Source organism: Motacilla alba, chromosome 10 (assembly GCF_015832195.1).
Source record: "Motacilla alba alba isolate MOTALB_02 chromosome 10, Motacilla_alba_V1.0_pri, whole genome shotgun sequence".
Classification (NCBI taxonomy): domain Eukaryota; kingdom Metazoa; phylum Chordata; class Aves; order Passeriformes; family Motacillidae; genus Motacilla; species Motacilla alba.
Genome location: NC_052025.1, coordinates 16043445 through 16057086, shown reverse-complemented (window position 1 = coordinate 16057086; position 13642 = coordinate 16043445). Strand labels below are relative to the sequence as shown.

The 13642-nt window shown below is 42.8% G+C and overlaps 1 long non-coding RNA gene across 1 annotated transcript in view; it reads left to right on the top strand.

Annotated features, from left to right (window-relative positions):
• The first annotated feature begins 138 nt into the window (after positions 1 to 138).
• Positions 139 to 13642, top strand: part of LOC119704926 — a 32367-nt gene continuing 18863 nt past the window's right edge. The window contains exons 1-3 of the long non-coding RNA XR_005258100.1: positions 139 to 1785; positions 1880 to 1950; positions 6593 to 13148. This is a non-coding gene — a long non-coding RNA (uncharacterized LOC119704926). The remainder of the gene's footprint in view (positions 1786 to 1879; positions 1951 to 6592; positions 13149 to 13642) is intronic.

The window sequence follows — 13642 nt, the reverse complement described above, 5'->3', positions numbered from 1 at the left end:
AGGGAAATCTCCTAAGTTAATGACTGTGGGGGTAGGATGGATGCGACGGATTTCAGCCCCCCCTCCCCCCCTTTCCCACCTCCCCCCTCCCCGGCAGGAAAAAAAAAAAAAAAACGAAAAGAAAAAAAAAAAGCCAACCGCAAACAACTACAGGCTGGACTATCAACACATGCACCGAAGGGGAAAAAATATATAGTGTCCTGTGTAGGGTCGGCAGGGAACGCAAGCACACGCTAAAGCAAGTTGGGAAAGAATCCGAGCTAATCAGCAATCTCTTTCTCTCTCTCTCCTTCTCTCCCTCTCCCCCTCTCTCTCTCTCTCTCTCTCACTGCCCCTGAGATCCCAGCTCGAAAGAGGTACTCCACATTTTTTCATTACCAAAAATCCGTTGCAATAATCATTTGTTGCTAATTGAAACCCTTGGAGACATTTTTCCCCACCCCCTTCACAAACATGGCAACTTTTAGTCATGGGAAGCACGTTTAGTTTTATTTTATTTAAATTAAAAAAAAAAATACGGTTAGGAGAAGGCTGAATCTTTCACCCACGAGAAATATCAGCGAGTCAGCCCCCTTCCCTGGGATGGGAGGGGGGAGTGGGGGGAACGGGACCCCGGTACAGTGAGGGCTTGGGAAAATTTGGAATACATTATACCGCCTTTGGCAGGAGAATACTCTCCAACTAATGGATTCCTGCTCCTTTTTGTGTGTGTGTGTGTATCAGTGTGGGGGGTTTCTTGGAAAGAGGGGTGGTGGTCGTGGTGGTGGGGAGCTGAGCTTTTATTTTAAGAAACTGTTAGGGTAGGGAGTGTGTCATACTTGACAAATGGAACAAACGCTCTTCCATTTCTTGCTTGTCCTTGCCTTAAAACAGGAATTAAGTTAACCACAGTGCTGCATGTTAATTGCATGTTTACTGGGCTAATGAAAATTACAAAAGGGTTTTGCCACCTCGATCGGTGATGAAAAAGTATGAAGGCGATTGTCATTGCAGCCTTCGGGGAGGGCCCGGGGGGTGGGGGGGGAAGGACCGGCCACGAACAATATTGATCAGAAGAAGGATAAATCTTTTAACTGCTTGTTAATACCATAAATATGGTCTACACAAGTTTCCACTCTTGTTAAGTCTAATCAGTACATGGAAGATGGAGACATAGCCCACTTGAATGAATTTTTATTATTGCCAGAGGGGTACTTGCATCTGTGGGCTCCTTCCCCTCCTCAATTTGAGCACCCCCCGCCCCCCCTTCCAAAACCCCCCCTTGCAGAGGAGGATCGTGAAGGTGTGCAGAAAGCACAGGAGACAAATCCAAGCTTTTTGTCCTTTCTTCATTTTTCCAAATGCTCCTTTTATTTTTTTTATTTTTTTAGTAAAGCTGAACGGGTCATGGCGGGGAAAGCCTAAAGGGGGGACACCCCTGCCCGCCCCCCCCCCCCCCCCCCTTTTATTCTTGAGATCTCTGGATGAAAGGCTGACCCAGTAATTCAGTTTGATGATAACCATTTTCATGCTTGAAAACAATCTGCCAAATTAAACCTAAATGGAAAGAGCAGTGGGAAAGGTAGTGAGAGCAGGGCGTTTTGAAATCCCCCCCACCTCTCCGAAAGGGATTATTTGGCCAAAGGAGGAGGGAAAGGCAATTAAATAGACTAAAGATGATTTAAATCCCAACCAAAAATAATTCCAGGGAGAAGTTTGCCCCCTCCGGTGTTGCCCAGCCCTGGATTTGAAAACTTTGGCCCAACTTGTGGCAATAGCTACAACTTTGCTCCGCAGGGGTCAGAGGTGAGGGCTATTTTAACCCTAAAAGCCTGCGAGTGACCAAGGTTGCGGCTGGGTTCGCAGCACTAATAGCCATAATTACCTCCTCCCCTTCCAGGGACATTCCTCGCAGCAGCAGTGTTAGACGCCGAATTGAAGAAAATCCTGGAGTTGAACATATCTTCGGGGGTAAATAACAGCAATATGAAGGAATTTCAGAGCTCTCCCTTTCGCTTGGGGGGATTGAAGCTTTTTTCCTTTTTTTTCCCCCCCCTCTTTTTTTTCCTTTTTTCCTCCTTCCCCCCCCCCCTCCCCCCCCGCCTTGCCAGCATTCCCAAGGCGCTGGGTCTTTGTCTTAGAAGGAATGGAGTGTCTGAATGGTGTGAAAGGGACAGAGAGGGTTGCTTCAAATCGATTTTACTTGTCCTCTCTGTCTTTTCGGATCAACGCCCTTCAATGGACACATAGGTGCTCTTTCAACCAAAAACTTGTGCAACATTTTCTGCCTGTATTGGTGCTAAATACAATAAATGCTGGGCAGATTTTTTTTCCCTTTCTTTCCAAAGCAGAAAGCACCCTAATTAAATTGTTTTATATGGACAGTCAAGACAGACCAATTAAGTATGCATTAGTATAAAGATATATTCGAGAGATAAGCGCTCTATAGGAGCCCTGTCTAGGCAAGGTGTGGAAAGTGTCTTCTCGAAGAGAGGCTGTGAGCAGGGTTTCATATGGATTTTTCCCCTCCATTGCCTCCTATACTCGAGTAACGGGCTGAATAAGTTAGAGAAAAGCCATTAGTGAAAGTGGTTTCTAAACAAAGTTAACAGGTGGATGTAGCTGGTTTTACATTTGAATAACAGTCGCACATCTGTAATACACAGCCCGGGATTTATGCAGCGCCCGTGCAGGCAATGCCCATTTGCAGAGATGAACGCCTCCGACCTAGAGCTGAGGTGCAAACGCACACGCACGGGGGTAAAATAAATATCTGGGCACCTCTGTGGGCTGCAGGGCATGATGTGAGCGAGCACACAGAGACGATGCAGGCATCACTGGGTGGCCATTGTGTGCAGGCACCCAGCCTGCAGCAGACAGGCACCCACGCAGCAGGCACTGCTGTCTCGGACACCTCGGCGGGCACAGCACGCTGCTGGTGTGATTGCAAGGGGAGGCATTGGCTTTCCCAGGAGTGAAATAGCAGATCAGGATAAAGCACACACACATGCACACGCGAACTTCTCTTGCTGCCCATTTTATCACTCTGGGAAAGCTCTCGTTATGGTTAACCACAGGAAACGGGCTTTAAGCTCTTCTCCATTTCCATTATTATTATTATTATTTTCCTCCACTGAAGCTTTTGCATGTCGTTCAAAAAAAAAAAAAAAAAAACACCAAAAAAAAAAAACAAAAACAACCAAAACCAAAAAAACAAAACACCTCAAACCAAAAAAAAAAACCAGACAAACAAACAAAAAAACCACTGAGCCCCCAGCAGCCCTGCCTCAGCCTGGTCCTGGGGCAGGCAGAGCAGCGGGATGCGACGAAGAGGAGGGGAGAGGCGGGCTGGAAGTTGCTGGGGCACCCTCCATCCCTGGGCACATCGTTGGCACCGGCTGAGGCTGAGCTGGGGCAGCGAGCCCTGTGCCCGAAGATGCTGCAGGGAGGCTGCGAGCGGGGAATCGCCCTTTCAGTGCCGTGACACCGCAGCGCACAGAGCGGCCGGGGTTTTGCTGGAAGGGTCGGGGAACAGGGGGTCGAGGGGTTCAGGGATGCGGGGCAGCGGTGCGGGGGATGCCCGCTTGGATCCCCATTTTCCAGCAGCGCCCTGCGTGTGTCAGCCCATGCCAGGGATGTGGGAGATGGGGATGAATAAGCCATTCCTCGCTGAGGTGCTTTAATGGCACGGTAAACAGGTTAGAAACAGACGTTTTTAAAGACTCGGTTTTTCTTTATTGGTCACCTTCGAGGATAAATCATAACAGACAGTATGGGGGGCAAAGAATTCATCTGAAGGAGATCTCAGCAAGTCACTACCCGGACAATAGTCCACCTCCTGTTGGGTTGCGTATTGATCAGGAGAGGAGCTGAGGATGTCGCCACACTAAATATTTACTGATCACACACAAATAGCCGCGACTTGAACGATTTTCTCCTGTGAGGAGAGCAGAGAGAGAAGGGTAAATCATTTTATTAGTGTGTATAAAGCAAAGAGCACACTCTGGCTTGGAGTGTTTTAAAATGTGTCTTCAGCTGGATGAAAAGAGTTAGGGAAATCGATATGGAGTGATTAGACGAACCAGTCGTGTCAAAGAGAGAGGCTGTGAATTTCATGGATTTGGTTATACCGGGAGGGGGAAAATATACCGAGAGATTAAAGGGAGGAACCCATTGTAGCAGAGCCAATGAAAAAATAATATCTAATCAGAGCCGGCAAAGGTAGGGACGGGATAAGACCCACATTTCTAAAGAATCACATCAGCTGGAGAGGGATCAGGGACACAGATGAAAGAGGCAAACGGGGGGAGAGCTGGAGAGTAGGAGCCTAGAAATGCTACAGAGCAAATCCAGGAGAGGCAGAGAAAAGTCGCCTCTGTGGAGCAAAGCTGAGATACCACGAAAATGGGGACAAAAGGCTCAGGAGCGAGGGAGAGGGCTGGAGTGATCGGGCGCCTGCCTTGGAGGTGAAGTTGAGGGGTCCCCAGCCCGTGCACCCACCAGGCAGAGAGGGCTCTGACAGCACATCCAGCTCCCATCCGAGGGGTTTAAATCCTTCTCCTACAAGTTTGTTCTCCCCTCTCCTTCCCGCCCCCCTCCCTCCCCACAAGCAAATGTGGTGAGTAAAATGGATTTTAGCGTTTAACCACCTCATTTTATCCACGTAATGACAAGGCTCGTAATATGTAATCTACAGATTACTGCCATTCGAGGGTGACCACAAGTGGCATAGAAAAAAAATTAAAAAAAAAAAATTCAGCATTTCTGCAAATGACAAAATGGCTAAAACCAGCCCTTGCTTTAAGTATTGAAGTTGGGGAGTTGCTGCTGCAGGATTTTGTCGGTTGTAAGGAGCAATTTAGCCGTGGCTCAGGTACAGCCCTGGGGTGTCTCGGCGGATTAAAGAAAACTTTGCTGGAGACAAGCAAATATCTGAGTGCCAAAGGGCAGAAAGCTGGGACTAGGGCAGGGCTCTGCCATGCGACATTGAAATACGTTCAGTGAGGATGCTCGGGATTATGATTATTATTTTTTTGCCTCGAATCCGTGATGTTTGGCCCGTCTTCACATGCTACCTTCTCTCCGCGTATTTTTCTTTAGCAGAAAATAGGATGCGACTGCAGAGAACTAAGTCAAAGCAGCGAGAGAAAGTTTGTACCGCACTTTAAAAGATGCTGATTGCTGGGAGGGAGGAAAGGCATCTCAAGCTAGGAACCGAGGAGTAAAACTGATGTGAAAACAGCTTTTCACTTCTCCTCCAAGTGCTAATTTTGCTACTGTAAACAAACACTGAAGTTAGAAACAGCTGCAAATAGCCTGCCGGGCACCCAGGGCTCAAGGACCGGAGGGGGTTGACTTTTGCTCGTCTCTCGAGCTGAATTTCCCCCCAGCTTTGCTTTTTTCTTTTTTAACCCCAAAATCAGGGGCTGATGCTGATTTCAGCTGTGGAGAAGGGACAGAAAGTTAGGCACACACTAAGAACATTTCATGCGAGCCTATGGAGCGCAGGCAGCCCGGCTGGATCTCTAATGCAACAGGAAACCTCGGGACAGACTCAGCCTAATTAACAGTTTTCCATAGCTGAAGCGATTTTTAAGAATCCCAGTGGATTAGCCCAATATGTTCAGGTGTGAGGCTACGAGGGCCTATAACTCCTTTCACTATAATCTTATAACCTCCTTACCTAATTCCTTAGATTGCAGATAGGAAGAGTCTGACCCTGGAGGTCGTAAAGAGCTGGGTTTCATTAACCCTTCCCTCCCCGGCGCCGCTCCAAGGTTAACTGCGCCGGGCTGTGTGCTCGGGGGAGCGAGGGAGGGCGGCCAGGAGAAAGGGATTTGCAAGAGGGGTCGATCCGCCGGGAGGGCAAAGCTTAAAATGATTTCTGCTCCCTTCGTTCCCTCCCTTCAGCCAAAGGAAATATGGAAATAGGGAACTTTTCTCTTTCCTATGCATCCGGAGGTGTATAAATGTACGGATGTTTGGGAGGCAATTCATCCCCTTCACGCCATTTCATCATTGTTTATTATTTTTAAATTAATTTTTTTTTCTCCCAAACGTGGAGGAAATGAAACATTGTAGAACCATCAGCAAAAAGTAGAGAAATCTCCATCTTTAGGACCAGCACCAATCTCTTGAGCTTCTTGTCCGCAGTAGAGCTGTAATCTTTAAAGAGAAAAAAAAAAAATCTAGAGAAGCTTCTCAGACTGTATTTGCCTGGGAACACACCTGGTTTATATTTTAATAGGTAGTTACATTGTATTGATTCAGGGTACATCATTGATGTTGAAAGTTAATAACTCTCAAATTATATCTATCTGCCTACATACATAATTGCATACACAGTGTAACACTGGAGGAATTTGCATTTTGCAGCACATTCTTTGTTCTTAAATCTTTTAACACACTGAGTTGTTCCTTTGAAGAAAATGTTATTGAACCACATGTTTAAGGAAAAGATGCTTCTAAACTATATGTTTAAGCAATGAAATTGTTGAGTGAAATACAGATTTCTTTGTATCTCACACAAACCTTGCCACACGCCAATCTTAACCTACACATCGAACTGCCTTTTTTTTTTCTTTTTCTTTTTTTTTTTTTTTTTCCCTCCCAGTTAGAAGGCAGAAATATGTGAACTGCTGAGAGAGGTGGGTACTTTTTGGTAAGTATGTTTAGATATGATCTTCAGATACATTTATTGTACTTTCAAATTCTTGGGATACTAATTGAGCTAGCAAACAATATCCCAGCTGAATGTCTCAGCTTCTTCCCTATTTAACAGGCTTTAATGTAGAAGTATATTGTAGCCATCCTGCTACTAAACAATGTAGCTGAGAAGTCAGCAAAAAATGAAAAAAACATGTTAAAACCAAATTATAATTGCTGCCTTATATCTGACTCTTCTTCCTTTCTGCAGTCCTAATGAACTCTTTAAAGTTTTATTTATTTATTTTTTTATTTCTGAGTGACAGATCAAAAATAATTAGCAGAATCAGAAGCAGCCGGGAAGCTTGAAATAATGTGTCTAAATATTTCATATTGCTACTTATAATACCAGCCCTTCAGTTGTAAAAAGGAACCATTCCCTATTTATTCTGTGGTGGTTTATAAATACAGAAGGATAGATTCTTTTTTTTTCCCAGGGCCTGTCTCAACGATGCCATAAATAGAGATTGAGCTATCAGGAGGGGAAAAAGAAAAAAAGGGAAAGAATAAAATAAAAGCAAAACCCTGGACAGGAATAGAGACAGACAGATAAATGTATAACTGCATCTGAACAATGTTACGTAGCACATTAGGAGTTGGTAAAAAAAAAAATTAAATCTATCGCATATTTATAACCTCATAATTAAAATACATTCTTATCTCTCTCCTCTGAAAGGTTGCAGCTTTCTTGGAAGTATTTTGAGTGCATATTTTAAACTCCATGTCTCGAACTGAATTAAGATGAGCTGTTTTGCCCAAGAGAAAAACCTTTGTTTACAATTTAATATTTAACTTTCAGCTGCCTACCCATCGCCATATCATTTTCTTTAGATTTCACCTCCTTACATTTGCAGGCTTTATTTAAAATGGTGTTAGCCTATATCAAATCCTAATTTCTTATCATAAGAAAGGAGTTGATATAATCCAAAACAGTCCCCCTGGTCTAATCGAGGTAAACTGGATGAGAATCTTTCACATTCAAAGGGTTAAAGCTAACCCGAAAACTTTAAAGCAAAGAGATACCAGCAAACAGTGAAAAATGGTACATCTGCTCTCTCTTGACAAGCTTGCATTATATCACATGTAAGGAAGCCCAAATTTTTGAATCTAAGACCAGTTTTAGTTTTTAATAGGAAATAATTACATGGAACTTTATTTCCAGAGAGAATGTCCCTTCCAGCTACAGTGTTTTGCTTTGATCTAAGTATTAACTGGTAATAAAATAACCATATTTTGGATCCTAAGCATATTGATGCTTAGAGGAATGTTATGCTTTCAATCAAATTTTAACTTTAGATTATCCGAAGGTATTCATCCTTCTTTTGTCAGAAACCAATTTGCTCTCTTACTCCTACAGCTACTCACATGTGGTTTGGTACACTTTGTTATTTTATAGTGGAATTTGCACTATTGAGGTGGAAAACTTTTTAGATGGAATGAGATCATGTTCCAGCCTGGCAATTTGGGCTGTTTCTCATACAGGTCCCCAGCCCAGCCCTTTTTTACACTTGTTGTGCACCACCACCATCACTCACCTCCGAGGGCGACCACCGCGTCAGGATTTTGTTTTAAATATTCAGATTTTTTTTATTTAATAATTTATTATTTTTTTTTAACCTGGAGAATCAATCATTTGGACCCATCCTGAACAATTAACCTCCCCTTTATATTAGAGCCCCAAGTGCAGTACTTCATAAAGACATGAAAAGGACATCCCAGTCAGCAGGACCCGAGCCCAGGCTTGTCACAGAGTATAAAAGGAGAGAGAAGGGGAGTTTTTATCTCTTTGCCCCGCCAATTCTTAATAGTTCTAAGTTTCAGTGTGACAATAAAACAGTTTTGATAACATAGCTCATGGGTTTCTCTGCCACATAAAGTTTTCTTAATAATAAAAAAGAAGAAACTTTATCCCTGCTAAATTAAAATAGGGCAGATGTTGGATATGGTTCATATTAGCCAGCCTTTCACCCCTTTGCCCCTGGCACTAAAGTTCTGACTTTTTCTTTCTACTATGTCTGTTTCTAACTGAAAGGTATTATTCCTGCCCTGGCTCTCTTCTTCTATTTATTTTTTCAGTGTCTAAAATTAAACCTATTCATTTAGTAGTATACATTCTATTTCACATTGCTAAACCTGGCCGGAGAGGGGAAACGCTCTCCAAAAAAGTGATGCACCACTGACCTTAAAAGAAAACATGAAGCAGGGAAAGCTGTTCTTAAAAGGTTTATTTCTAGAGAATTTTGTAGCTCTGTTGACATTATAGGGATAATGGCTGTATTGCAATGGGCTTTCAAGGCCCAAGAGGTTTATGTTTTCTTCTGACCGTGAGTCTAATAAAATTTTAAAGGTGCACAAAGTCTCATCACTTTAGATATTTAAAACTGGTTTGAAAAATCTCTTGGGAAACATATATTATGGTGGATAGCCCCACTGAGAAAGCAGGGGATAGACAAAAAAATACCCTGAGTCCAAACCCAAATAAACCCCCCCAGTTTTTTTCATGCTAGCTCTATGAAAATCCTGGCTATTAAACTCCCAAGGATAGTACAGCTATTTTCTGCAGGGCTCTGCAGATAGAATTTATTGTCCATTTGGAATGATCAAGTTTAGGCTAATAAAAGGCCCTCTGTAAGCAGAAATGCCCAAGTTGATGTTTGGCAGAGTTTTCAGTGGTGGAGTTTATACAGGATGGGGGCTCTGCACTATTTGAAATAACTCCTATCCCAGCAGCTGAAGATGATCTGACACACAAGTCAACGTTAGCAGGCAGTGAGTGAAGGTTAATCAGCGCTGCTTTCTGAGCTGGGTGCTTGAAAGCAGGAAAAAGTGAAAGCTGCTTTCTCTAGCCCTTCCCTATGCTAAGGTGCTGCTAACTTTTATGATTTTTTCCCCCCTTCCTCTTTTACTATCTGTCTTTGTGCCTGAGGGCCAGTGAAAGAACACTGCAGATTCTAGATTGCTTTCAGAGTTTCCCTTTGCTGATGATGGATTACCATGTCAATTTAAACGGCATAGGATTAATTTGTTTCAATGATTTCTCTTTAGGCTGAATGCCAGTCTTTTTTTTTTCTATCTCTCTCCTTGCTCTTCAGAAAAAAATAATAACAATAATAATAATAATAAATCCTTAAACCCCCCAAACACTTTTGAGATCCCATGTTAAAAAGACAATAATAGAAATAGACAAGTTAGGTGTAATGTTGCAACACAGTTGTAGGTTTGAGTGTTTTTATCTCGTTCTAAGGGGCTGCAGCATACAGTCAGTCACATTAAAATGAAATTGGATCCAACGTTTATTCAATAAATACTTGTCTTGTAGGTAATCCAGAACAGAGTGCTTTTGACACATAAGGACTTAATTTGTCTTGGATAACAAGTTATTAATATGGCACATTTAAACTTGCCACCTACAATAAGGTCATTTAGATCTATAATACGACTCACGAGAGAACTTCATAAAGCCAGAAACAAAGTTTGAAACTGCCTCTGAGGCGCGGAGCAGACGCACGGCTCACGGTTTGCTCTTTTCAGAAGAAAGTTCAGAGCAAGTAGGAGCCACCCAAACCCAAATGGTGTGCATCTGCTCCTCTTTGAAAGGCAAACGTAAATGGAGAAAGGAGGGGAGAGAGAGAGAAAAAAAAAAAAAAAAAGGAACCCAAACACACATTTTTGAATGAGTAAGCTTTAAAGCTGTGCTGCGTCTGCTCGCAAACTCATCGCAGCTTTGAAAGTGAAAAAACAACATTTGGTTCAGAGTGGAAATTCGCCTGCATTTGCACCCTACCTCTTCCATGTGCTTCGCAATTTACTCGCTTTTAATAATAAGTGAGGAAGTTGGAACATAATCCACCCATAAATGTTATTGCTGTAATTTGACTGCTCTGTGTTTGTTCATGCATTAGTTGTATCTGTAAAGCGAAGTGGGGATGGATGGTGGGGATCCCCGTGCAGCATGAACAAACAGAGCTGTTTGGGATTTCAACACCCAAACGTCCTGCAATTGTTTTCAGTTTTAGTTTCAGACCTGTCCTAACCCTGTGGTGCCTGCAAGAGGTGCATCAGGAAGGGAATATTGTGGGAATGCTGCTCGGGATGTGTTTGGTGGTGGCAATTTGGTGTCTACGCTGTGTCCCTGAGCTTTGTTATTCTGCTTTTCTGTACTAAGCTCTTGGTTGCTCTTGCCCTGGCAGATTCTGTCTCTTTAAGTAACTAAATCTCATTTTTAAGCTATTCCTGAGAAAAGGATGTTACACATGAGTAGAAAAATGCAGGCAAGAAAGGCTAATTGAATGAAAAGAGAGAATTAGGTTAAAAATAGAGTACAATCCAGTATCACATTTTCACTAGTGTAACCTGAAATGAAGGTGTCTCCAAGTCCCCAGTGATGCCAGAGTGTTTAGATGTTGGGCACAGATGGAGACACCTATTGAAATGTGTCTGAAGAAGATTAATAGGACTTGTCAGTGTTGGGAAAGCACTGCTTTGCTGTAAATTTCTACTAGCACAAGATGAATTACCGATGAATGCTCAGTTATCAACCCCATCACTATCATTGGACACTAAATCAAATTGAGCAGTTATCTACAATCAGAAAATTTCTTTTAAAAGTAGGCATACACCTTTAGGCTTAAACTCTTTAATAAGACAATATCCTCGATGGTATGTGTGTGTTCACAAAAGGATATGATTAAAAGTTTCTATACAAAAAGCTTCTGTTCAGAAATGAGCTCCAAGTTCAGTGTGAAATCAGGGCTGTCAGACAATAGAAGATACTCAGAAAATGCTGGTTATATAATACAGAGTTCTGATGGAGGTCTGATCCAAAATGGATTTTCATGCGTGTCATTAGATTTTGGATCCATCCCTATTTATGAGAGGTTTTTTACAATCTCTGCTCTCCCCTTATTTATGGTCATGATAAACACACCCCTTCTCTCTACCTTAAAGACTGAGCATCCAAATCATACATTAATGCAAAATAGCCATCATGACTCAGGATATATGTATAACAATATTACCACCTCCCCCAACATATTTAGGAAATAACAACTTAATATAATGAACTACGTGATGAAAGAGTCAATGAATAATATTTTAGCTGAGAATATTTCTTTCTCTCCTTTATGAAAAGCGAAACTGTCACAAGCAAAACTACCGCAAGCATTTACCAGCCCACTCCTGAAGAATATTACCTGCATTTACCATCTGATGCTGCTGATGACAATGATATTAAATAAGCATTACACACTTTTAGTTTCTAGGATTTCTGTCCCTCTCACGCAGACACTGCATACTATATCCAAGGAGATTTATCATGGTGTGTTTTCCAAAGTCAATTTTTCCCTTTTTTTAGAGACAAGGGCAGTCATTTGTGTTTAGGGAGGGAGACAGGTACAGAGTCTTTATCTGATCTGCGTCCCCAGCCACCAGCACCTTCTTAATCGACGGCAGATCCCCACTCTGGAGGATCTGGCCCTGTCTGGGTTACTTCTTAGCCAAGCAATGTTTCCTTCCCTTCATCTCCTCATGTCTCACCTGTGATGCGTGTTGCTTTTTGAGAAGGGAAAAACACACTGTTTACCACACAGCCCAGTTTCAAAGCCTTTGTGTGTTTCTCATCTCCAGCCAAAGCTTTATTATTTACCACCCTAAAAATTCACCAGGGTAAGGGATAGCAGAAGTTATTTCCTTCATTTTTACACCACAATTTTCACACAGCAAATGCCCTGCATTAGGACCAGATCCCACTCAGATGGAAGTTATTAACTTTCAGCAGAACGGGGCCGATTTCAGCCAGCCCCAGCCTGTGCCCTTCGAACACGGTCGCTTTGCAGCATCCCCGTGTTTATTTTTTTTCTTTGGAGGGCATGATTCTTTAAACATATTTGTTTTACACAGAGCAGCAGTTGAATCCTAACTTTTTTTTTCCCCCCACAAACACGTAAAGAGAATATTAATAGGGAATATTAACAGCGGTGAGTGCAGCATGAAGCTAGTTAGGTTGTAGTAGCTGAGAAATATGAACTAGTGAACATAATCCATAAACTCCATTTGGTTACTATAATACTCCAATCTGTATTTATTACAACCCCACTCTGATGCTTATACAACTGCAATTGCTAGATTTATACACTCTAATGATTTCACAATAGAAAAAACCTGTGTCTTTATCTTTCTTTTCCTGTCCAAAATAACCCCTTCCACATATACTTCAGGCTTCTCCGGACCTTGTCTGGGTTTAATCACAGGCTTTGGGACAAAATGTGCATTATTAAGAAGTATAAATATTTTCAGAAGCAATCAAAGGGTTGAAAGATTGATTCGGCATGTAGATTGGATTTAATTCGAAGCAGCTTTGTTCTAATGAGGACTACTGGGATACAAAGACGGCAGCCGCTCATGGCCACCAGTTGGGAACTTCGACTCGCTGCAGCAACCTGTCAAGAATTCCAAGAAACTGCCAGGTATTGAGCAGAGAAGTGCTGGGGAGGACGCTGGTCTATTGTTTGCAGCCTCCTTCTGAGGCTGGGTTAAGATTTCATAAGTCCCTATTTTACCAGAATGACAATTCAGCTTCTTGCTGCCCACAGGGATAAACCCTGCAGTGCCTCGCTCGGGGAAAACCCCTATGGACTTTGTGGGTGGCTTTGCCTTGAGGGAAAGGCGGCGAAGCTTGGCTGAGCCTCAACTCCAGCCAGTTTGGGAGCTGTGTAGCAATTTGTCCTGCTCCCAGACCTGGTTGCTTTCGCAGGGATCTGTTCCATTCAGTTTTGCTATCTGCACTTCTAGATGTGATGGGACCTTTCTGCATAGGGAGGTGTTTATCCCTAGGGAGAATTACAGCTCTGTGAGGGGTTGGAACCTCCTGTCCTTGTTGGGTGACCCAGCAGAACTGCTGGACCCGTCCTGTTTCCTGCCGGCAACGTCCAACAAAACATTCTTGGGATGATGCTGAACC